This window comes from Squalius cephalus (genome assembly GCF_949319135.1).
Source record: "Squalius cephalus genome assembly, chromosome: 13".
Taxonomy (NCBI): Eukaryota; Metazoa; Chordata; class Actinopteri; order Cypriniformes; family Leuciscidae; genus Squalius; species Squalius cephalus.
In genome coordinates this window covers 6,985,594-7,010,674 of record NC_137134.1, presented here as the reverse complement: position 1 = coordinate 7,010,674, position 25,081 = coordinate 6,985,594, and the positions used below count along the sequence as shown (strand labels likewise).

General features: G+C 39.2%; 1 protein-coding gene across 5 annotated transcripts in view; it reads left to right on the top strand.

Moving 5' to 3' along the window:
• The window catches only part of LOC307169207 (uncharacterized protein), a 157,102-nt gene that overhangs the window by 1,590 nt on the left and 130,431 nt on the right, over nt 1-25,081 (top strand). For 4 of the 5 annotated variants that reach the window (XR_013823067.1, XR_013823068.1, XM_079889689.1 and 1 more), the window contains exons 2-3: nt 2,405-2,487; nt 22,268-22,455. The gene's annotated coding sequence lies outside the window, so the exon portion shown is untranslated. The remainder of the gene's footprint in view (nt 1-2,404; nt 2,488-22,267; nt 22,456-25,081) is intronic. The other variant, XM_079889691.1, reaches the window with a different exon arrangement.

Sequence of the window (25,081 nt, the reverse complement as noted above, 5' to 3'; positions counted from 1 at the left end):
ACATAATGCTAGAGCAAATTTGTTCTGATTAATGTTTTGAAAATCTTTAAAATTATAGTAATTATAGTCAATTTTATTAGTATAATATAATATAGACATTACTGACTATTATTACACAGTGTCGAGAATGAAATTAAAAATATTGACAATAATTGGAATAAGAAAACATGCTTTCATTAACAAAAAGTAAAATAAATGACTTTTTAATTACATTGCGATAATGACATCTGGGGAGAAATCTGCTTATGTAATAGTCATGAAAATAATATGTCATGTCATAATGGGGAAAAAAAACCAAACATATTTAATGTACCTAAATAGTCTTATTTTCTTTATGTAAAATATACATAATGCATTTACATTAAGTCATAAATATGACATAAAAGTAAATTGTTTTATCTCATAACTTTGACTTTTTATGCCATACGTTTTTAATGTCAAGACTTTTGTCATAATTACAACTTTTTAGCTCATAAATTCGACTTATCTCATAATTGACTTAGTATCTCATAATTTTGACTTTTTTGTTATAATTATGATTCACAATGTTGACTTTTTTGGTCATAATTATGGCAATTTTGATGTTTATCTCATAATTTCGACTTTCTGTCATTATGACTCAAGTATCTCACAAATTAGACTTTTTATATCATAATTATGACACAATTTTGAGGTTTATCTCACAATTATAACACAATTTTAGCTTTTTATCTCAATTATGACTAGTATGTCATAATTTGGCTTTTTTATCAAACAATTATGACTCACAATTGTGACATTTTATCTCATTATTATAACACACAATTTTGGCTTTTTATCTTACAATTATGACTTAGCATGCCATAATTCAGACTTTTATCTCATAATTATGACAAATTATGTATCATAATTTTCATATCATAATTATTACTCACAATTTTGAATCCTTTTTCTCTATCACAATTTTGACAATTTGAACAATTATAGCTTAGTTTGCCATAATTTTGGCAATGACACAATTTTGATGTTAATCTCATAATTATGACTTACAATTTAGACTTTTTATCTCACAGTTATGACTTAGTATGCCTTAATTTAGACTTTTTATCTCATAATTATGACTTTGCTATATGATGAAATGATCTTATCTCATAATTATGACTCGCAATTTTGACATTTATCGCATAATTATAACTTTGCTACACGATCAAATTATTTCTCATAATTCTGACTCACAATTTTGACGTTATCTCATAATAATGGCTTTGCTACACAATCAAATTATTTAATCTCATAATTATGACTCACAATTTTGACGTTTATCTCATAATAATGACTTTGCTACACAATCAAATTAATTTATCTCATAATTCTGACTCACAATTTTGACGTTTATCTCATAATTCTGACTTTACTATAGGATCAAATAATTTGATCTCATAATCCTGACTCACAATTTTGACGTTTATCTCATAATTATGACTTTACTATAGGATCAAATAATTTGATCTCATAATCCTGACTCACAATTTTGACGTTTATCTCATAATTATGACTTTGCTACACAATCAAATAATTTTATCTCATAATTGCCATTTGGCAGAAATGGCCTCCAATAGATAAAGCATCATAACTATATTCACAGGTTTGAAGATCATACAATTTCATCATAATTCATTCTTGGATTTGATCAACTTTGGCTAAAGTTTCCCCCCGGCTCGCTTCAGACTCACGGGAAACACAAGGCAAAACGCAGGGCTTTTCCTATCGGGATGTATTTCACTGCAGCAACACAATGAACGGTTGAAGGTCCTAATTATTACCCCCATCATTTGCATAATTACAGCGTTTTTATACCGGCAAAAGACAGTACAGAAATTGTAAATTGTAGTGGACGGGGCCGCAGTCAGCGAAAGTCACGTCTAATGACAAACGCTCTCCTGGCACGCCGTCTGGAGCTTCAATAGCATTGCAAAAGCCACAAAAATGAGAGTTTTGCCCCCAAATCATATGGAATTACAGTGGCGGGTGCATGTGCTGCATCTCCACACACACACAAAAGCCCAGAGGAAGCAGAGATTTCTGTTGGTTTTATTAAACCAACCAAGCAATTTAATTCTTTTGTTCAGGAGAGTTCTACTTCATTGATTAACAAAAGCAGGGATATAATTTTTTTCAGCCTTTTTCAAAAGCCTGAAATGTCAAGCCTTTTAAAGCAGATTATTCTGCCTGTGTGCAGTGAATGCAGCCCGAGTAACCTTTTGTCTACAATTAAATATTCCAGCATAAATATAAAAGAAAATCAGAGATGGGGAAGATTGACTCAGGAGAGATTGGCGAGGTAGATCCTCACACTGATAGTGCAAACAGCTTGCTTCTAATTAAATATGCCACCGAGTCTCAAAGCATTCGCTTTCTGCCGCAGAGAGAGAGAAGCTGCTGAGAACGAGAGGAAGAAGTGTATCGCCCCCATCTCTCCGGCCGCAGGCTTCCTCTGGGCATCGCAAGGTATTTGGGGATTTTTTTTTGTGTTGTGTTGTTGTTGTTTGTTTGGATAATGATTTGATTTAATAGCAAAGGCTATTCCTGCCGGGAGGCTCTTGAATGGAGTCGAAATGAAAAGTTCCCGGCTTGTTTATGATACGCACTTTGATAATTGGGCTTGACAATGTGACTTCAGGGACGTGAGATGTTTATTTGCCATTTGCTCAAGTCTCTTGCTGTGCGTGAGAAGTTTTTTCATTTTTTTAAGAGCTTGCTGTTTCCATGCATGTTGACTTATTTTTGCTCCTCATTTAACCCCTAAAATCACAGCTATTCGCTCAGTTGAGAATTTAGATGATCTTATTCATTTTGGAGGAAAGTTAGGTTCAGATTTAAGCATATTTTAGTCTATATTATAAGACACAAAGGGTCAGAAGAATGGTAGTTTTTGGTGCACAGTTATGAACATTTATTATGCAACAAGATTTCAGCTTTGCAAGGAATCCAAGAGACTAAACTTTTCCCATCTGACCTGAAGGGTTATGTTATTGCTCAACTCCTCATATGTTTTTAGATGCATTAAATGCATTAATAATACTTATTTATTAGATTTATTTACTTATTATTTTTTATTATTATTAAATAATAAAATATTGTTCTGATGCCTTATTATGCAAGATCCTAAATGTTACAAATTGATTTAATGCACAATTGCATTTTTTATTTACATTATTACGCAGTAATAAAAATAAAAGTTTTTTTTTTGTTTCTTTTAATGTCTTTGAAACTACTTTAACAAGTAAAAAATACATGAAAACTAGAGTTAAATAGGTCACAAACCTATACATATTATAACTATATGATTATGATTATCCACAAGTATGAAACTACAGTTGGTTTACTGGTAACACTTTACAATAAGGTTCATTAGTTAACATGAACTAAGAATGAACAATACTCCTTCAGCATTTATTAATAGTTAATATTAATTTCAACATTTTTCTAATGCGTTATTAAAATCAAAGGTTGTATTTGTTAACATTAGTTAATGCACTGTGAACTAACATGAACAAACAATGAACAGATGTGTTTTTATCAACTAACATTAACAAATAATAATAAAGATTAAGATTAATAAATACAGTAACAAATGTATTGATCATTGTTAGTTCATAATACATTAACCAATGTTAACTAATGAACCTTATTGTAAATTGTTACCGGTTTACTTAAACATATTGGTTGCGTCTTTGAAATTTAAGTTGTAAAGTTGTCATAAATCTTCATATTTACATAAATAACTGATGTACTTGACTGCAAATTTAGGTAAAGCTTCAGCTAAAGGTCTGATTCGTAGGCCATTACTTTTAAAAGCAGAATTGACTGTTAAAACACAGGTCACAGTCTGCATTCGTGGGCATTATGGCTTTGGAGAGTCTCTCTGTACTCCAGGTCGCACACGTCAGTCGCACATTATGCTGGATTTTACTCACAGAAATAAGACTGCCACGTGTGCAGAAAGGAAACAAGAAATATTCGTCTCAAACTGGCAGATTTCTCCGCAGCGGCGTAATGTGCTTCACTAATCCCTTTATCACGATTAAGTGCTTTTATTGGAAGCTGGCAGAAAAAAAATGACTTGACACATTATATGTAAATATATTAAGGTCACCCTATCACTTAGTTTAATTTGATATTAGAAGTGCAGCTTTTTAATCTTAGGAGACAAAAATGACTGAGATTTCAGTGCAGTGTCAGAATCATATGTTTATGCAGTTTCTGTATATCACTCTCAGAACTGTTAAATCATGCACATTTATATTCTGATAAATAAGATATATGCTTTTATCAGACTTGTAAGATCAGCAGATAAGCATGCATCAAATAATATTACATATATAATTTTTTCATCTAAATGTGAGCAAACTGTACAAAGACTTTTATTCAGTTTTTTTTTTTTTTTTTTTTTAGGCGTGGGAACCACCAGAGGCCCCACGATATGATATTATCACGATTCTTAAGCCACGATGCGATATTGCCATTTTAAACACTTTGCGATATTGCAATAAAATATATGGAAATATATTGCGATTTTCAACTACAAATGTGCCCAAAGGAAAAGTTTGTCCACATAATGTTTTTATCTAATACGATAAAGTTCTCAGTCTGTTCATCTCCTTTGTGCCTTTCTAGTTAAATATTTTCCTTCCTTGTATTTAAGACATGTTTTTAAATAGAAATTACAATGTTTGCACATTTCAATGTTTGCACACTTAATTCAATGTATTGTTTTTTTTTTTTACAATACATATTATTTTAAGCAGTTTTACAAAGAACAACCTTACTAAGCCTTTTAAAAAGAATTTGTTTTAGGTATTTGTTCTTGAAATTTTGAGGCTGGCTTTCCAAAAAATCAGCGTAATAATCTTAAATTAAAATGTTTGCACAAAACTGTCACATAGCCTACTAATGATATGTAAACGTACAACAAATAGATAGAATATGAAAGTGTTTTGAAACTCGATACTGATGATGTAATGGAAACGGAACTGTTGCTATGGTAACCTCCGCTTGCAACAGTAGCATCTGTTTGATGTCTGGTAAAAATACACGCTCTGAATATGTAGAATTTTGTGTAGAATTAAAACTCTCAAACTTTAATTTTGACTTCTTCTGGGTACGTTCAAGCCTGCAATTCACACAATGATATGGTGAGTAACCCTAACCCTAACCCTAACCCTAAGTCAGTGGGACATTTATAAATCTATTTTGCATAATACTTTTGCGTAGCGTAGCATCCTTTACATAGCATTCTTTACATCAGTCTAAAGGTGCGATCACAGCAAAATTTTGCCAAAACTTTTGTAGGCAAAAAGGCCCATTATCTATGGTCAATATTGTAGCTATTTTGGCGAAAATTCACAGAACGACGGTAAATGGGTCGGGACCTTAATGGGGGGTTCGTAAAGGTGAACAGAGTTGTTATGTTCAAAAACAACACATAAACTACCATTGCTCATATAAACATTCACAATTCACATGCTTATCCATATGCAAATATGCTTTTCCCGCCCCCAGATGAATCTAATTGGTCCATTACTTTGACATTGTTGCACTCCGCTGAAATCGCTGAAGTAGTTTTCAAACTGACCCACTCTTTCCTCAAACTGCATTATGCGTCCCATGCTACAATCAGAGCTTTCTCTAGCGTGTAAGCGCCCTCAAAGCGGTCCTGCATTCATGCTACGACACGTATCGATGACGTATCAGAACAGCTGCCTCTCAAAATGTTTGTGGCTCGTATGATTTGAAATGAATCCAAATCGAAATTCCTGCCAACAACATTTGACCTTTTCCCATTCAGCTTATCAAAAGCTCATGCAAATGGGGACGAAGGCAAAAGTCTGTAATTACAGGAATTAGGTTCGCCGCATCTGCTCTGCACAGCGTTTGCCACCGTGACCGTCTGTAAGTGAACGCCTTACAGGTGGCCTATTGAATCAGTCGTTCATTCAGCCATCTCGAACAAGAAGAGCCATGTGGATGTTTCGCTCACTGAGAGATCTCTTTCTGAGGCTGCTGTACACTTATACAAGTGATTTCAAGTAACAAAAATCATCATTTTGTTAGTGTTGAGGAAGCTACTTTGCAACTTGAGCTTTCCAAGTCACAAGCCATTCAAGATTTGTTTAATTTGTCAAGCTGCAATTGAGAAAAAGTAGTAGCTCCAGTACTAGCTGTTACATCGATGCCACTTAAGGAGGGAATGTAGATTCCCCAAGTAATAGGCCACTCATAATTTGTCAAGTTACAAACTGCTCATAATTTGATTAATTAGTCAAACTGTTGTTTTAGAAAATCAAGCGTAGCGTCAGTTCTGGCAGGTCACGTTAGTCAAGCTTGCATCAGTGACTCTCAGCTGATCCACGTCTACCTATAGGAATACGACGCCTATCACTGTATTCATATATAAGCTCCTTCAGTATTATCAGCAGCTATTGCGTTTCTCAGGCGCAGATTACCCTCCTCCCTCCCCAGCTCCTCCTGTCATCAGTCAGGATTTGGCTTTCTGATTCCCCTTGAATCAAAATAAATTCTCGAATCATGTTGTACTTTAAAATCTTGAATTAATGATATCTGCAATACATTCATGTTGGTTCTGTTTACCCTGAGGGGGGTTATTGCTGCTCTTATCCATGCTAGGCTAAGTTCTTGCCCAGACCAGAACCATATCGCCAATCCAAACTGTATGCTAATTGTCAATCGTATTTGACGATAGTGGTCCTGACCAGCCTGATCTCACGACAATTCGTACGAATTCGACGAGGTGGCTAATTCGTACGAATTCATACGACCCACTCGTACGAATTAGTACGATTTTTCCTAAGTCGTACATATTTGACGATTTACCCAATTCGTATGAATTCATACGAATGACCTACCCCTGACCCCGCCCCTAAACCTACCCATCACGTGAGTTTAGACAAATCGTTCAAATTCGTACGAGTGAGGTCGTACGAATTCGTACGAATTTGCCAATTTTCCCACACTCGTCGAATTCGTACGAATTGGTCGTGAGATAGCGTTGTCCTGACAGAAAAGCAGTTAGCTATGCTATTAGCTTCTAAAACAAAGCTCCATTGAAGCTACTGTACTTAAGGAGGCAATATCAATTTGCGAACCAATTTACTACAGTGAACAAGACTTGTTTGATTGTTATTAGTTCCCTCGGCTGTAAAGCTACATACGCAAATCATCAAAACTACTGATGTAGCGTTTGGACGCGCTACCAGTTGGAAAAAGTTGTTTTGTAAGTAAAAAAGCTACATCGTCTTGAAAACAATTGAGCTACGGTTAAAATTCTGGAAAAATTAGTCAAGTTAGTAAAATTGCAACTTAGTTACTCCCTAAAGGCGCATATTATTTATAAATATAAATTTCATGGACTAAAAAAGGTCCATTGTCAGGAGTGTAACGATCACACTGAGATCACTTTTAGACCTAGCATCTTTCTGTTGGTCAACACGGCGAATTTATGTTACCAAATTGAACCCGTTGTGAAATCTGCATGGGGAAAGCTTTCGCCCAGTTGAAATGACTGTTTTTTTTGTACACAAAATTTCACAGAGCAATGGTAAATTTGACCACACCTTAACACTTCATACCTCAGTCTAGGACTAGTTAACAACGATTTTGATATTAATTTGTTGATGACTTCGATTAATCAATACATGTTAAAAGAACAGACTGTTAATACAAAGAGTTGCATTACTTTGAAATACTATTATACAACTAACAGATAAGAATATTGTAGTTAGTCACCGAAACCTGCTAGCATGAAACTAAATGCTTAAGACTATTTGAAGAAGCGTTAATATAACGTACTCCCGCATGCTTTGGACTGCTAGCTGTTATCTTGCCGTTTTCGTTAGGTGTTTTACTACTGCAAAATGACATCACTTACAAAAGTTATTTGTGCATCAGTGTACCTAAATACCTAAAGACCTAAATAATCAATATTGAGATTTGCTGTCAAACTTTTTCACAATTACCTGTTGCAGCTAAGTAGAAAAATTTATATTTGGTATGCGCCAATGCCATACCTATGGCACACATTGCAACTTTGGCACGTGGAGGGGTAATCACTGGCACGTGAGCAAGAACAAGAGAGGTGTATATATTTTATTATGTGTATGTATCTGGGCAAAACAACTAGCATGCTAACAGTGGAGGTCACATGGCCTTTGGTGGATGGATCTGTGATTGCGTTTCATGGATTTTCTGTTTTCTAAAGACTTGTTTGAGATCGACCGGAATTGCACAAGTACAAAGGAGTGCAGGTGAACTTTATGATGTTTTGCTTCATCTAGTAGTTTGTACCGATTTTTGGACGAGACAGACAGTTTATTGATGTATAAATACAAAACTTTGACAGAAGAGAAATAAGAAGGAAAGGGAAACTTAGAAGAGTTACCTTGACTTTTTTATGGGGGGTGGGGGGGTGGGGGGGGGATCTGATAGCCTATTTATGTAGCATTTTTGGACATTGGACATTTCTGTATAGTTTGCGGTCACGTTTTTCATTTACTCCACGTGGCCTGAGACTGATACTGTCTGAAAAACTATTGTAACTGTGCGTTCACACACAAGTGGCCGGAAGTCATTCGTTTTCATTGTGAGCTGGCAGCAAGCTCCGGCGAGGACGTCACGACGCGTCTTGTGCTGCGTTCCAGTCCACTTTTAGACACGCACTTGCGAACTTCCCTAAGCACTTCCCCTCGGGGGAATCCTTGCCGCCATTTTGAAGTGCGTTCCACTTGGTTAAGTGGACGAGGGAAGTTTATATGGACAGACCCTCGTTCCCTCGATTTTGACCGAGGGAGCGAGTCTACTTCAAATGTACACTTCAGGCACCTATATGTCCCACAATGCAGTACGATTGTGACGTCACCACATCTTGTCAAATCACCAGCACAACAAACAACTCTATGATATATTAATTATATCTTTTTTAATTTAAAACAACCCAAACACACATATATACATTTGGATGCTGCATTAAACAAATTCTTAAAGGGGAAAAAAATTTAAATATTAAATCAACTCCATAGCTGATTCCAAGTGATCAAGGGCTTAGGACGTTCCAGTTCAGCCTATTGCAGTTTCCGCCAGTAGTGGGCACTCGTGCAACGTAAGCAATGACGTACATCCGAGTGAACGAGACGGAGGGAAGTTAGCGAGTGAAGGGCATGACAATTTTGGACTGGAACGCAGCATTGGACAGTGAGAGCGTCGAGGAGAGTTGAAGTCAGGTCAACTTTATGGTAATGAGCTATGACGCGGTTCGGCGGCAACCAATAGAAATGTAGAAGTCCTCCGCTTAAGAGGATTCCTAAGAACACAGTCAAGTAAACTTTGGTTCCGATCACATTAGTTTCCAAGCAAAATGGAGGAGAGGTTGATCATGTTAATTTCGATAAGAAGGCTGCAACACTATTTTTATAATAAGGTGCGAGTTTGGTCTTTTGTATAACTATATTTTTTTTCCATTGAGTTATGCCGCAAAATAAAGTTAAGAAAACTAAACAATCGAGATAAATATATATCTACCTCAGATTTAATGTTTGATCTGTACATCAGCATCGGGGAATAACATTATAATCTCGGTCACTTAGAGAAAGCTGCTTACATGTACAAACAGTGAAGACTTCAATGTAAACACAGCTTTTGTGTCTTTATCAGCTTTTCCATATATATATACTGGCCCTGATAATCATCACAAATACTTACCACTTGCTGCATTTCTGTAAATCCATTTTTAGTCAAGAAGTCTAGTTTTCTTCGTCAACAGCCGCTTGCGCCCCCTGCTGGTGAGCTCAACTAACAGCTATGGAGATTATCAATCGGCAATCTACTGATATCCCTGCCGTTCCCGGATGTCAAATGTTGAATTTTCTGTCAAATTTGAACCACTGAATTTATGGAAGCGAATTTGTAAAGCGAAATAAAATGGACTGAAAATTGCCTTTCGAATATTAGGCCTATATGTTGTATTTTTAAACAGAATGAACATTTTGCAAGGGAAATCTGAAAGGTGAATATGGATAATTGAATTTTTATTAATGAAAACGTGTGTGAAATGTTTTGAATTTAAATATTCACAGCTTAAATATACAACTATGTTGAATTTCAGCCCATAAAAATGCAAGCCCTAAAAATACAATGCATTAAAATGCAAACAGGGTTAATGCAATGCATATTTTTTCAAGTAGTGCAATTCAACAAGCTTTTCTGTTTCAAAAACATTTGTCATTATTTTACTTCCATATGTAGGCTGCACACAAATTTATGTTTAATGTTAATTAAAGACCAAGACTGGCATTTAATCATGAACACAAAAGCCAAGCATTCAATCTATTTCAGAGCGTCCACAAATCTTTCTACTGCATTGTTGGCAAGGCAGCTAGAGCGAATTTTGACACTCTCGCCGGTGGAGGTGTAAACGCACAGTTAGGTTTTATTTCAGTTTGGATTGAATTTTGTGCATGTTCTCTGAGTTAAATTATTTATAGTGCTTTAACACACAGACTGTACAGGAGCACATGCATATTTATCCAGGGAACAAACAGCTTTGATGCACCATTTATTCTGCTTATTTGCTGATTGATTCATTGTAAATTTTGTGCCTCTGAATATAATATTTTGTTTTGCTTTTCTGTTGATATTTTTATAAAAGAACAGTTGTTCTGGGTGATGTGCCAGAGGCCTCGGATGAGCTGGAGTATGCGTGGGGCTTACAGTCAAGTACTTCTAGTTGGTCCACAAAAGTTTTTTTTTGACGTCATTCAAAGTTGTTAAGATCTTTTGCTGATCTATAGACCATACATTCTTGGTTGAGCACAAACCTATCCATCTTGCTCCAATACCGTACCTTACCAGCAAAAAAAAAAAAAAGAAAAAGAAAAAAGAGTTGGTTAAGAGGCAAATCGAAATGATGTTGGTGGAAGGCATTATTGAAGCAGCGTCGGGGCCGTGGGCCACACCAGTTGTAATCGTTCAAAAGCCTTCTGGTGAACAAAGATTTTTTCGTAGATTATCGATGTTTGAACCTTTTTACGGTGGAAGACTCGTACCTGCTTCCGAGAATAGACGACTCCCTTGATTTTCTAGCTAGAGGCAATTTTGTGTCCACAATTGACTTAGCCAAGGGCTATTGGCAGGTGGCCATGGAGGAATCGTCAAGGCCAAAGACCTTCACTTAATTTTCATTTCTGATTGTGGGTTTTACCAGTTCTGTGTTCTACCTTTCGGCGTATATGCAATGCCCCAACCACTTTTCAGAGGCTCATGAACAAGTCTTGCGCAGTTTATCTGGACGATATTGTAGTCTCCTCGCCCATGTCTGAGCAACACCTGATAGACTGAAGGTGATGATACACAGGGCAACTCTTTGACAAATGTTGCAGGGCAATGTTGCCGTCAACGGGCAACCAGGTGAGACACAGGGCCCACGACCCATCTAAAGTATCAAGATAGAAATTTCTTGCCCATTCTCAATGGGAAAGTGCCCAAGCAACATTGCCCGGCAACATTGTTAAAAAAAAGTTGCCTCATGTATCATTACATTTAGAGGAGGTCCTGGCTAGGCTTAAGTCTGCTGGTCTGTTGATGAAGTTGGAAAAGTGTCAGTTCTGTTGGAAGGAACTTACCTTCTTAAGGTATCGGGTCACCAAAGACAGTATCCTACCTAACGAGGAGAAGGTGAAGGCGGTGGTTGATTTTGTGAGACCATTTTGGGCTGGACAAGTTACTACCAGCGATTAATTCACAAATATCCACGACATGTTGAACCTCTTTGTGTGCTTACGAGAACCAATGCTCCTTTTGTGTGGACACAAGACTGTCAAATGCTATAGATTTCCTCAAAAGTAAACTGTTGTCTGTGCCTAGCTTGAGGTTTCTGCAGTTCATTCACGTGGATGCATGTGAAGTCGGTCTGGGTGCTCCTTTGATGCAGAGGGATGAGGAAGGTAGAGAATGTGCAGTTGCTCATGCCAGCCGTGCTTTGCACAAGTCTGAACGCCCTTACTCGACCCCTGAGAAGGAGCGCCTGGCGGTAATTTGGGCACTTGAGTATTTGAGAGCAACATTGAGGGACTCCATGTCACAGTTTTTTCAGATCACAGCAGTGTGAAGTCGTTGATGTCCCAACTAAACCCCACTGGCAGTTTTGAGATTATCCATAAACCTGGAGTGTCCAATAGCGTGACAGTGTGTCATGAAACCCCTTACTTTCTTGTGGTCAGCCGGTTGATGTTCTCCCTGATTGCACTGTTCTTGGAGTAATGGACTTGCTTATGCCTGTGTTGTTTAAGCTCAGAGATCACTTGAGAAGCCTAGAGTTAACTTATAACAGTGAAGAAATTATGTATGCTAAATAAAAGATTCATTGTGCAGCTTCATTGTTTATAGCAGAACTTTGTGAGATTGTGATGAATTGAGGTGACAGCTTTTTTAGTGATTACAATTGGAGTGCTCTTTGCACGCTTTATTATCCAAACAGAATGTGAATAAACTTTTGTTTTGCTGCATTAGGTAAGGCAGTGGTTATAAATCATGCATACAGTATGCTTGCTTTTCTGTTTAAATTATAGTGGTTTCTGAACCACTTTAATAACTGCTTTAATAACAAATCATTTATCGGGAATGTTTATACTGGGATGTGTAGGTTGTTGCTAGATGACACATAACTTGAAACAATTTCATGTCATTTTACCAGACAGATGTTGTTAGCCATTGACTTCCATAATATTTTTTTCCTAGTATGGAAGACAATGGCTACTGTCAACTGGTTACCAACATTCTTCAAAATACCTTATTTTGTGTTCAACATAAGAAAGAAACTCATACAGGTTTGGAAAAACATAAGGGTGAGTAAATAATGACAGAATTTTCATTTTTGGGTGAACTATCCCTTTAAGTCATTTCATTAAGCTAGAAGATATGCTAGTTCTCGTCTCCTGTGCATCTTTTCCACTGACACCAGTGGAACCAGTTTTTCTCTCTCTGGGCAACTGAACACTTCAACTTTGTGTTACAATGTGCAAACTCCGTTCACGCGCAACTGGGTGTGAAACAGTGATTAACATGGAAACTAAAAAATGGCACTTCATGATAAAAAAAGTTGCTGACCCCTTGGGCCTAAACAATAACACAAGGCAGTTTGATTGTAAACTCAGATGCAAGGTATGTTCACTTGCAGGTATCATATTGGTCATTACCTCAGCAACCACTTGCTTTGTACGCACTCCTTGTGAATGAAAAGTATCCGTACAACTGAGAAGCGGCAAGATCATTATTTGAGACTATTTAATTCTTTAGGATATTTGATATAGAAACTGACATTGTCAAGGAAGTTTAAGTACCTTTAAACGGGTATAAAATGTCATCAAGCTTAACCAGTATTACCGGTATTACCGTATCTCGTCACAAACCTACTATGTGCCAAATTCGACTTTCTCAAATATGTGAAACAGCGTCTTTTGTGGTTGCTCAGAAACTTTGAGGAATTGCAAAATAATGCATGAAACAGTTTGTTTTTAGAATTTATTGTTTAACTTAAGAACTTAATGTAACTAATATTCCTGCCATAAAGCCCCCAAAACCAGAAACTGTATTATCATTCTTTTGGAAGAGGTGGTTTCTGCAAAACATGCAGGATACATAAACATGAAAAACTCTATACTACTCTAAAACTGTAAAACTTTTTATTGTCACATGTAAATAATGAGGATTCAGCCGCAGATGAGAGATAGTAACAATTTATTTGGCAAGTTCAGAATGAAGTAGAAATCGAGGGACTGGTGCAGATGATTGCTGCTCTTGGCAACGCAGGGACGCAGTGGGCAAAGATCCGAAGAACCCAGCTGAGAAGAGTCCACAGCCACGGGAACAGGATCCCCACAGGAACACGAAGAAATACCAGAGAATAATTCCAGAGAGCTCAAACAAGAACTGGACGGCAGGAGAAAGCCAAACAATCTGACAACACAGGACGGATAGCACAGACATTGAATAGCTGAGCTGATGAGTCTCAGCTGTCGCCGATCAGCTCATCAGTGACAATCAGCCGACACATACACAGAGAGAGAGAGATAGAGAATGAGTCAGTGAACCCATGAACCGAGACATTTATACATTATCTTTTTCCATTGGTTTGGAAACAAAGATGAACAAAATCTATAAGTTTTGAAAAATTTAAATGTTTGAAGTTACATGAACGACCTGTTTCCTTTTTCATGTTCTTGCAGCTTAAACGGTTAGTTCACTCAAAATATCTGTCATAATTTATGTACCCTCATGTTGATCCAAACCCCTAGGACCTTCGTTCATCTTCGTAAACACAAATTAAGATGTTTTTAGGGAAAAACTAAACTAGATGTTTTTAGTTTTTAGATATTTCTGTCCCTTCATTTAAAATCTATTCAAATCTTTCACAAAGAGATCGTAAAATAAATCCATAAGAATAGAGGGATTTAAACCAAGTCTTCTGAAGAAACACAATCGCTTCATATGATGAACAGATTTAATTTAGGCTTTTATTTACATATAAACAGTGATCAGCAAACAATGTTTACAGTATTCAAATTTGGTAAACAGAAGCTCAAGCATGAGAACCAATGAGGTTCATTCTCGTGTTACGCAGCACGTTTGAGCTTCAGCAAGAACCAATGAGGTTCATTCTCGTGTTACGCAGCACGTTTGAGCTTCAGCAATAACCAATGAGGTTCATTCTCGTGTTACGCAGCACGTTTGAGCTTCAGCAAGAACCAATGAGGTTCATTCTCGTGTTACGCAGCACGTTTGAGCTTCAGCAAGAACTAATGAGATTCATTCTCGTGTTACGCAGCACGTTTGAGCTTCAGCAAGAACCAATGAGGTTCATTCTCGTGTTACGCAGCATGTTTGAGCTTCAGCAAGAACCAATGAGATTCATTCTCGTGTTACGCAGCACGTTTGAGCTTCAGCAAGAACCAATGAGGTTCATTCTCGTGTTTCGCAGCACGTTTGAGTTTCAGCAAGAACCAATGAGGTTCATTCTCGTGTTACGCAGCACGTTTGAGCTTCAGCAAGAACCAATGAGGTTCATTCTCGTGTTACGCAGCACGTTTGAGTTTCTGCAAGAACCAATGAGGTTCATTCTCGTGTTTCGCAGCACGTTTGAGCTTCAGCAAGAACCAATGAGGTTCATTCTCGTGTTTCGCAGCACGTTTGAGCTTCAGCAAGAACCAATGAGGATCATTCTCGTGTTTCGCAGCACGTTTGAGTTTCTGCAAGAACCAATGAGGATCATTCTTGTGTTACGCAGCACGTTTGAGCTTCAGCAAGAACCAATGAGGTTCATTCTCGTGTTTCGCAGCACGTTTGAGCTTCAGCAAGAACCAATGAGATTCATTCTCGTGTTACGCAGCACGTTTGAGTTTCTGCAAGAACCAATGAGGATCATTCTCGTGTTACGCAGCACGTTTGAGCTTCAGCAAGAACCAATGAGGTTCATTCTCGTGTTTCGCAGCACGTTTGAGCTTCAGCAAGAACCAATGAGGTTCATTCTCGTGTTTCGCAGCACGTTTGAGCTTCAGCAAGAACCAATGAGGTTCATTCTCGTGTTTCGCAGCACGTTTGAGCTTCAGCAAGAACCAATGAGGTTCATTCCCGTATTACGCAGCACGTTTGATCTTCAGCAAGAACCAATGAGGTTCATTCTCGTGTTACGCAGCACGTTTGATCTTCAGCAAGAACCAATGAGGTTCATTCTCGTGTTACGCAGCACGTTTGAGCTTCAGCAAGAACCAATGAGGTTCATTCTCGTGTTACGCAGCACATTTGAGCTTCAGCAAGAACCAATGAGGTTCATTCTCGTGTTACGCAGCACGTTTGAGCTTCTGCAAGAACCAATGAGGTTCATTCTCGTTGTTACGCAGCACGTTTGAGCTTCAGCAAGAACCAATGAGGTTCATTCCCGTATTACGCAGCACGTTTGATCTTCAGCAAGAACCAATGAGGTTCATTCTCGTGTTACGCAGCACGTTTGATCTTCAGCAAGAACCAATGAGGTTCATTCTCGTGTTACGCAGCACGTTTGAGCTTCAGCAAGAACCAATGAGGTTCATTCTCGTGTTACGCAGCATGTTTGAGCTTCTGCAAGAACCAGTGAGGTTCATTCTCATGTTACGCAGCACATTTGAGCTTCAGCAAGAACCAATGAGGTTCATTCTCGTGTTTCGCAGCACGTTTGAGCTTCTGCAAGAACCAATGAGGTTCATTCTCGTTGTTACGCAGCACGTTTGAGCTTCAGCAAGAACCAATGAGGTTCATTCTCGTGTTACGCAGCACGTTTGAGCTTCAGCAAGAACCAATGAGGTTCATTCTCGTGTTACGCAGCACGTTTGAGCTTCTGCAAGAACCAGTAAGGTTCATTCTCGTGTTACGCAGCACGTTTGAGCTTCTGCAAGAACCAGTGAGGTTCATTCTCGTGTTACGCAGCACGTTTGAGCTTCAGCAAGAACCAATGAGGTTCATTCTCATGTTACGCAGCACGTTTGAGCTTCTGCAAGAACCAATGAGGTTCATTCTCGTGTTACGCAGCACGTTTGAGCTTCAGCAAGAACCAATGAGGTTCATTCTCGTGTTACGCAGCACGTTTGAGCTTCAGCAAGAACCAATGAGGTTCATTCTCGTGTTACGCAGCACGTTTGAGCTTCTGCAAGAACCAGTAAGGTTCATTCTCGTGTTACGCAGCACGTTTGAGCTTCAGCAAGAACCAATGAGGTTCATTCTCGTGTTTCGCAGCACGTTTGAGCTTCTGCAAGAACCAATGAGGTTCATTCTCGTGTTACGCAGCACATTTGAGCTTCAGCAAGAACCAATGAGGTTCATTCTCGTGTTTCGCAGCACGTTTGAGCTTCTGCAAGAACCAATGAGGTTCATTCTCGTGTTACGCAGCACGTTTGAGCTTCAGCAAGAACCAATGAGGTTCATTCTCGTGTTACGCAGCACGTTTGAGCTTCTGCAAGAACCAATGAGGTTCATTCTCGTGTTACGCAGCACATTTGAGCTTCAGCAAGAACCAATGAGGTTCATTCTCGTGTTACGCAGCACGTTTGAGCTTCTGCAAGAACCAATGAGGTTCATTCTCGTGTTACGCAGCACGTTTGAGCTTCTGCAAGAACCAATGAGGTTCATTCTCGTGTTACGCAGCACGTTTGAGCTTCAGCAAGAACCAATGAGGTTCATTCTCGTGTTACGCAGCACGTTTGAGCTTCTGCAAGAACCAATGAGGTTCATTCTCGTGTTACGCAGCACGTTTGAGCTTCAGCAAGAACCAATGAGGTTCATTCTCGTGTTTCGCAGCACGTTTGAGCTTCTGCAAGAACCAATGAGGTTCATTCTCGTGTTACGCAGCACATTTGAGCTTCAGCAAGAACCAATGAGGTTCATTCTCGTGTTTCGCAGCACGTTTGAGCTTCTGCAAGAACCAATGAGGTTCATTCTCGTGTTACGCAGCACGTTTGAGCTTCAGCAAGAACCAATGAGGTTCATTCTCGTGTTTCGCAGCACGTTTAAGCTTCAGCAAGAACCAATGAGGTTCATTCTCGTGTTACGCAGCACATTTGAGCTTCAGCAAGAACCAATGAGGTTCATTCTCGTGTTTCGCAGCACGTTTGAGCTTCTGCAAGAACCAGTGAGGTTCATTCTCGTGTTACGCAGCACGTTTGAGCTTCAGCAAGAACCAATGAGGTTCATTCTCGTGTTTCGCAGCACGTTTGAGCTTCTGCAAGAACCAATGAGGTTCATTCTCGTGTTACGCAGCACGTTTGAGCTTCAGCAAGAACCAATGAGGTTCATTCTCGTGTTACGCAGCACGTTTGAGCTTCAGCAAGAACCAATGAGGTTCATTCTCGTGTTACGCAGCACGTTTGAGCTTCAGCAAGAACCAATGAGATTCATTCTCGTGTTACGCAGCACGTTTGAGCTTCAGCAAGAACCAATGAGGTTCATTCTCGTGTTACGCAGCACGTTTGAGCTTCAGCAAGAACCAATAAGATTCATTCTCGTGTTACGCAGCACGTTTGAGCTTCAGCAAGAACCAATGAGGTTCATTCTCATGTTACGCAGCTCGTTTGAGCTTCTGCAAGAACCAATGAGATTCATTCTCGTGTTACGCAGCACGTTTGAGCTTCAGCAAGAACCAATGAGATTCATTCTCGTGTTACGCAGCACGTTTGAGCTTCAGCAAGAACCAATGAGGTTCATTCTCGTGTTACGCAGCACGTTTGAGCTTCAGCAAGAACCAATGAGATTCATTCTCGTGTTACGCAGCACGTTTGAGCTTCAGCAAGAACCAATGAGGTTCATTCTCGTGTTACGCAGCACGTTTGAGCTTCAGCAAGAACCAATGAGGTTCATTCTCGTGTTACGCAGCACGTTTGAGCTTCTGCAAGAACCAATGAGGTTCATTCTCGTGTTACGCAGCACGTTTGAGCTTCAGCAAGAACCAATGAGGTTCATTCTCGTTGTTACGCAGCACGTTTGAGCTTCAGCAAGAACCAATGAGGTTCATTCTCGTGTTACGCAGCACGTTTGAGCTTCAGCAAGAACCAGTGAGGTTCATTCTCGTTGTTACGCAGCACGTTTGAGCTTCAGCAAGAACCAGTGAGGTTCATTCTCGTGTTACGCAGCACGTTTGAGCTTCAGCAAGAACCAGTGAGGTTCATTCTCGTGTTACGCAGCACGTTTGAGCTTCAGCAAGAACCAATGAGATTCATTCTCGTGTTACGCAGCACGTTTGAGCTTCAGCAAGAGCCAATGAGGTTCATTCTCGTTGTTACGCAGCACGTTTGAGCTTCAGCAAGAACCAATGAGGTTCATTCTCGTGTTACGCAGCACGTTTGAGCTTCAGCAAGAACCAGTGAGGTTCATTCTCGTTGTTACGCAGCACGTTTGAGCTTCTGCAAGAACCAGTGAGGTTCATTCTCATGTTACGCAGCACGTTTGAGCTTCAGCAAGAACCAGTGAGGTTCATTCTCGTTGTTACGCAGCACGTTTGAGCTTCAGCATGAACCAATGAGGTTCATTCTCGTGTTACGCAGCACGTTTGATCTTCAGCAAGAACCAATGAGGTTCATTCTCGTTGTTACGCAGCACGTTTGAGCTTCAGCATGAACCAATGAGGTTCATTCTCGTTGTTACGCAGCACGTTTGAGCTTCAGCAAGAACCAGTGAGGTTCATTCTCGTTGTTACGCAGCACGTTTGAGCTTCAGCAAGAACCAGTGAGGTTCATTCTCGTTGTTACGCAGCACGTTTGAGCTTCAGCATGAACCAATGAGGTTCATTCTCGTGTTACGCAGCACGTTTGAGCTTCAGCATGAACCAATGAGGTTCATTCTCGTGTTACGCAGCACGTTTGAGCTTCAGCATGAACCAATGAGGTTCATTCTCGTTGTTACGCAGCACGTTTGAGCTTCAGCATGAACCAATGAGGTTCATTCTTGTGCGTCAACCAAGTGCGGTTGAGCTCTGTGCATGGTTCTCAAGTCTCACGCATTGGCCGTGAGACACACGCAATTCAACCAGTTCACACGCCACACCGTGTATTTCTCACGCTGAAAAGGCAATGCCAACCAAGTTGTCCTGCAAGCTTTATATATAACGTTGTATACGAGGCGCAGGCACACAAAGTGAAGTTTCCTGCCGCCAGCACGTATCTCGGCCAGATTGCGTTCATTACTAGGCAACATATATGCGCGAACACACGGAAGTTGACGGAACATTCTCTGCCACCGTACGTTCGTTACTAGGTAACTAACAACATCGCGCGAACACACGTCGTGATAGAGAAGGTAAGTTGGAAGAAAGCTCGTCTAACATTTTTAGGCTAGATCATTTAATATATAGCCCATCGTATACATTATTAGTGATGCAGTCAAAAACTCTACAACTACTTTGCAACCAGGCCAGAAGCTTTGGCTCAGTTTGGCTAGCTTACGTTATCTGAAACTAAGGGAAATGTTAGTGGTTATGGGAAGGAATGAAGATGTATTTCTTCATTTTATTTTAAATTGTATATTATACTGTATTAATAGTCTTTCTAGTTACATTAAAGAGCCACAGTGCTTCAAGTGGGAGCCCCCTACCCCTGTTATCAAGGCATCAAAATGTGCAACAAACACTTACAACACAAAACACATTTCATAAGCTGGAGTGTGTACTCTTGTGTACACACTCAACACACACACACACACACACACACACACACACACACACACACACACACACACACACACACACACCTTAATACTCGAATATGTCATTTGTTCACAATGTCCCACCACACAATAAATCATTATACCATTTCGACTAGACACATTCAAAATGCAAAAAGATTTGTTTTTCCAAACTGTTTGGAGCAATTTGTTATATTTTTGTAATTTTTGTATATTTGTAATTTTGAAATATAACATTAAAGAGTATATTTGATGTGATGAATTGCTCTGTCAATTATCAGATTTACCAATTGTTATAATTTCAGTTTGTGCTGGTTAATTATGAACAATGGGTAAAATTGGGGGGTGGGGGCGGGGCTCCATTAGGGCTCCTCCCCTAACCGCATGTGATCTCACTCCAAGCTTTTGATAAAACTTGAGAACCCTGTCTGTGTGTTCACTGATCAATGTTTATACGTGAATAAAAGTCTAAATTCAATCTGTTCATCATATAAAGCGATTGTTTCTCTTCAAACGACTTGGATTAAACTGCATGATTCATTCATTTTAAGATCACTTTATGAATGTTTTGGGTGAATAGACTTACAATGGAGGGACAGAAATCCCTTCTGATTTCATTAAAAATATCTTCATTTGTGTTACGAAGATGAATGACGTTCTTATGGGGTTGGAACAACGTGAGGGTACATAAATTATGTCCGATTTTTCATTTTGGGGTGAACTAACCCATTAACTGGTGGAGGATTGTGCTTGCAATGGCAAGATCATGGGTTTGATTCCAATGTGAAGCACAAAGGGTGAATTGGGATTGGGACACTTTTGCCATTGAGATGACTGGGAAAAATGTCCCAATCAACCCGAATACATCCTACACTTACTATGTATATATGTTGATTGTACTGTAGGTCACTCCAAATAAAAGCACCTGCCAAATATTGTTTTGCAAGTTCCTGTTATCTTTGACATGTTTTGGCGGTCTTATAGCCACCAGCTTTTCGAGTTTGAGCGCACAACCGTCTTCTGCTCAAGCTGAAAGCGTTTCGACACAAGTGTAGAATAATGCAGCCCAGCGCTCTGTTTGTTCCCACTTCTTTTTCGGTCTGCCACAGCCTGTAATTATCTACAGCTGAAAACAAGTGCATGCTGAAATGCCCATTGGGCCATAGAAATGGAATTATAGCCCGCGTCGCTTTCCTTTCTCTACAGAGAGAATGCTTCTTTTTGTGGCAGAGAATGTGTGTTTAGTTTAGTTTGAACTATTTTGGCAAGGAGGGGGCTCTCGGCAGGCCAGCCGTGCGCAACGTCTTTGTTAAACGTCTTGATGATGGAAAATTGATCAGGCTTGAATCAGAGGTTCAATATATGGTCTCCCTCAGTCTATTGTCTAGGTGAATTTGCACATGGTGAAGGGCCACAGGCAGGTTGCTATTAATATGACAGCCTACTCCATATCCAGCTATAATTTCTAATGAAATACCTAATCTCCATTATTTTGATCCAGGCGGGCGATAGCGTAGAAGAAAAGGAGAGAAGAGGGAGAAAAGGCTTTTCTTTGTGCTTTTCCGTACGAGAAATGGCAAACCGATCATTTTTGTCAAGTTCTTTTTTGAAGCCGACCGAAATGCTTGTGGATTGCCACAGTTTAAAAAGGCGCCCAGATAAAGCCATTCAAGGCGCTGAATGCAGACGCCATCTGTTTTTTTTTTTTTCTATTTCCTCTTTTTTTTCTCCTTTTTCAATCCTTGTAATCAAATTTGAGCAAAATCAAATGGAAGGGGGAGTTTCAATGAAAGTACCTTTTGTTGGGCTGAAACGAGCAAGTAATTTACAAACTGCCCTTCCTTTGTGTGGGAGGCTAAAGGAAAAAAGAAATCAGTAGCTTTTAAAGCTAGGCCTCGCTGCGACTCCGCAGATAATGAAAGCCGTCTGTGTTGTGGGCTAGAGAGCATTTCAAAGGCAGGCCTGACTCAGGGTTACACTGCTAAAAAACCTGCGTGTGTTTGTTTTGTGGGGAGAGCAGATCCAGTCTTCAACGCAGTACGGACACGGGGTGAGTCGGCGAAGGAGGACACCTTCTTTCAGCTGGAAACCGTTATTGAACATGTGGGAATCTAAGAGGACTTGAGCCTACTTGCCTTCACAATCCTTACGGATGGAGCCGTTGCTACGTTTTCTCCCTGCCGCTTCACTGTGGAAGATTGCCGGAAGGTGAGTCCCTTGGGATTTCTTCTCCTGATGATTCCCGTCAGTCCGCGACTCGTCTGTGCCAAAATGTAAATGAGTTTTTTTAAGATAAGCAGTGATTTATGGCTGGGCACAGGAGTGTGGTGTGCGTTCACTTGGCTGTAGAGGGCAGAGCGGGTAATAGTCACACAGACTATCCCAAATGTCTTCTTCGGAAAACAAAAATGTTTAACAATTAGTATTAGAAAGTTTACTGGTTGTTGAGAGATTTGTTCAATTATTAAGTAGGACTGTTGTGTTTGGCTTAGTTTTTTTTTTCCTTTTGAGAATGAATTATAAATGAAGTTTTACTTGTTGCATTGAACAAGTCATCTTTGGGAGTTGTGTTTATTACATATTTATAGAATATTTATAACATATTTTCTTTAAATGGCACCGAACAATGCTTAATGCTTATGCACACTATGCTTCATTGAACTTATGCATGACTTACCTTTTCATCTGCAAAAAAAGTTTTCATTTATACGTACTTTTATTCTAATTAGCCAAGTTTCAAAGCTAGTTTCGCTCTCGCGCCTACTTTAACAATAGACAAACTGAGGCACATTTAAATGAGCCGGTATATTGAAATGTCAAAATTTGCACTGGAACAAAAAACAGGCAAAATTCAATCTGAGTCTGAATAGAATATTAAATAAGTCGACTCTCTACCGCCACCCAACCATAAGCAGCGCCCGCGTCAGGCCGCCCATGGGAGAGGCAGTCAGTCAGGCGGAGTGCATCATTTACTGCTCATTCTGTACATAATGCATTCTGGGATCATTCATGTGTGCATTATAGCAGGAATTATGCAATCTGCATTGATACAGGATTATAAAGCTTGGCCATTACCTCTCATTACCATGCTTAAAAAAACATACTTCCTTTTTCCGGGTTAAATGAACAAAACAAACAAACGTGCATAGAAATGCACTTCCAGTGGAAGTCTATGTGGAAACTGTCTGTTCCATTGACGAACTATCAACACCGTTTTGTTTGTTTATACAAACCGAGTCACTAGTCAAATGCATTGCTTAAAGTGACTAACGTTTCATTTATTTTCCAATACGTTAAAAGATAGAAAGTGTTTCAAGTATTTTAAGCTGCCACTAATAAAAGCTGATAAATTAGTGTTGCGTTCCTTAATGTGTGTAATCATATGTCACCCGTTGGTGTTTTACGCTACCAGCTGAGGTTTATCGGATAAATCTGTCTCAATTATGTGTCATGAACGCATCCCCCTCAGGGGCGTCAATACCAATGACTTAATGGGCTGTTAACGGAAGGGGGGTTGTGTGAGTGGATGGGCGGTACTGACCGCCAATTACAGCCCAATGAGCCGCGGCCAGTCAACTGCTGGTGATCATAGCCCATTTACACACGACCCAGCGGCTCAAAACCTCTCTGGGTTTAACCGTCCGACCCTCCATTCTGATCCTGAAGCTTCCTAATGCTCATATGATCGTAGGTTAGTCTAATATTGGGCTAATCATGCAAATTATAATAGCTTTGGGTTTATTTGACATCAGTTGTTCTAGAGTATTGGCAACGTAATAGATTTGAATGGAATTTACATTTAATGTGGGTTAAATATGCTTTAGGCGGAAATGTTGTTGTTTCACACACTGCTCAATTTTAAGATTTTGGGCTATTTGGCTTTTGATAACGTGTTGTTTCAAACTAGTGGAGAGTTTCAGACTTCTGTGTTTATCTTTAAAGGCCGTTTTCACAAAATGAGTTCTTTCTCCATTTCAGCAGCACTTATCAACACCAAACTTTACAGTTTTATTCCTATCTATATGCTGAAGGTTTTTACCGAAGGGTTTGTTCATTTATTATCCACCTGATTTTACACAGGGTTTTATTCCTAAAAAACATGGTTGAAGTATAGTTTGTTCTAATTTATGTGTGATAAAAACTGATTTCCAAAATCCCCTCTGTAAAAAACTTTACCTCTAATATGTCAACAAAATGAAACAAGAAAGTTGAACTTGGCTTTATCCAATGTTCAGATTTATGTTGTGGAAGGACATATTTAATCGAACAACGCCTCGTTTCCCTATTTAAGCGTATTTTAACTTAAAAATGTTTGAAATTCTTAATGCAATCAATCAATTGGGGAAGTATGGCGATATCTATTATAGCTAAATATTTTGGGGAGTCTTGTCATAAAAACAATGTCACAATACAAAAATATTAGTGGTCCTAAAAATAAGCTTAGCAAAATAGTATTGTTTTCTTTTTTTAAAATGTTGGCTTAAAACATGCCTCTGCGATGTTTTCATCCCTACTATAGCGTTCTTCAGTTCATTAAATACAGGTTTTAGTCCAAATGGACCAAAAATGATCCGTGGCGATTTGCAGAAGCAATCAGAGGTGCCCGTGCGATTAGACTTAAATGCAGGAACATTGATGTAGGACTAATCTTAGACCACTTTGTCTCTCTCAGAGCTCTCTGGGCAAGGTGTCTCGAGCACCTACTTGCCTTAAAACCAGAAATTAAAACGATTTATAGACAAACCCTAGCAAAGAGGACCCTAACCCTATATTTAAGCCCAGAAGTAGCTCTTCCACATGGAAAGCTGTAATTAATAGGGCCAAAGACCCTACT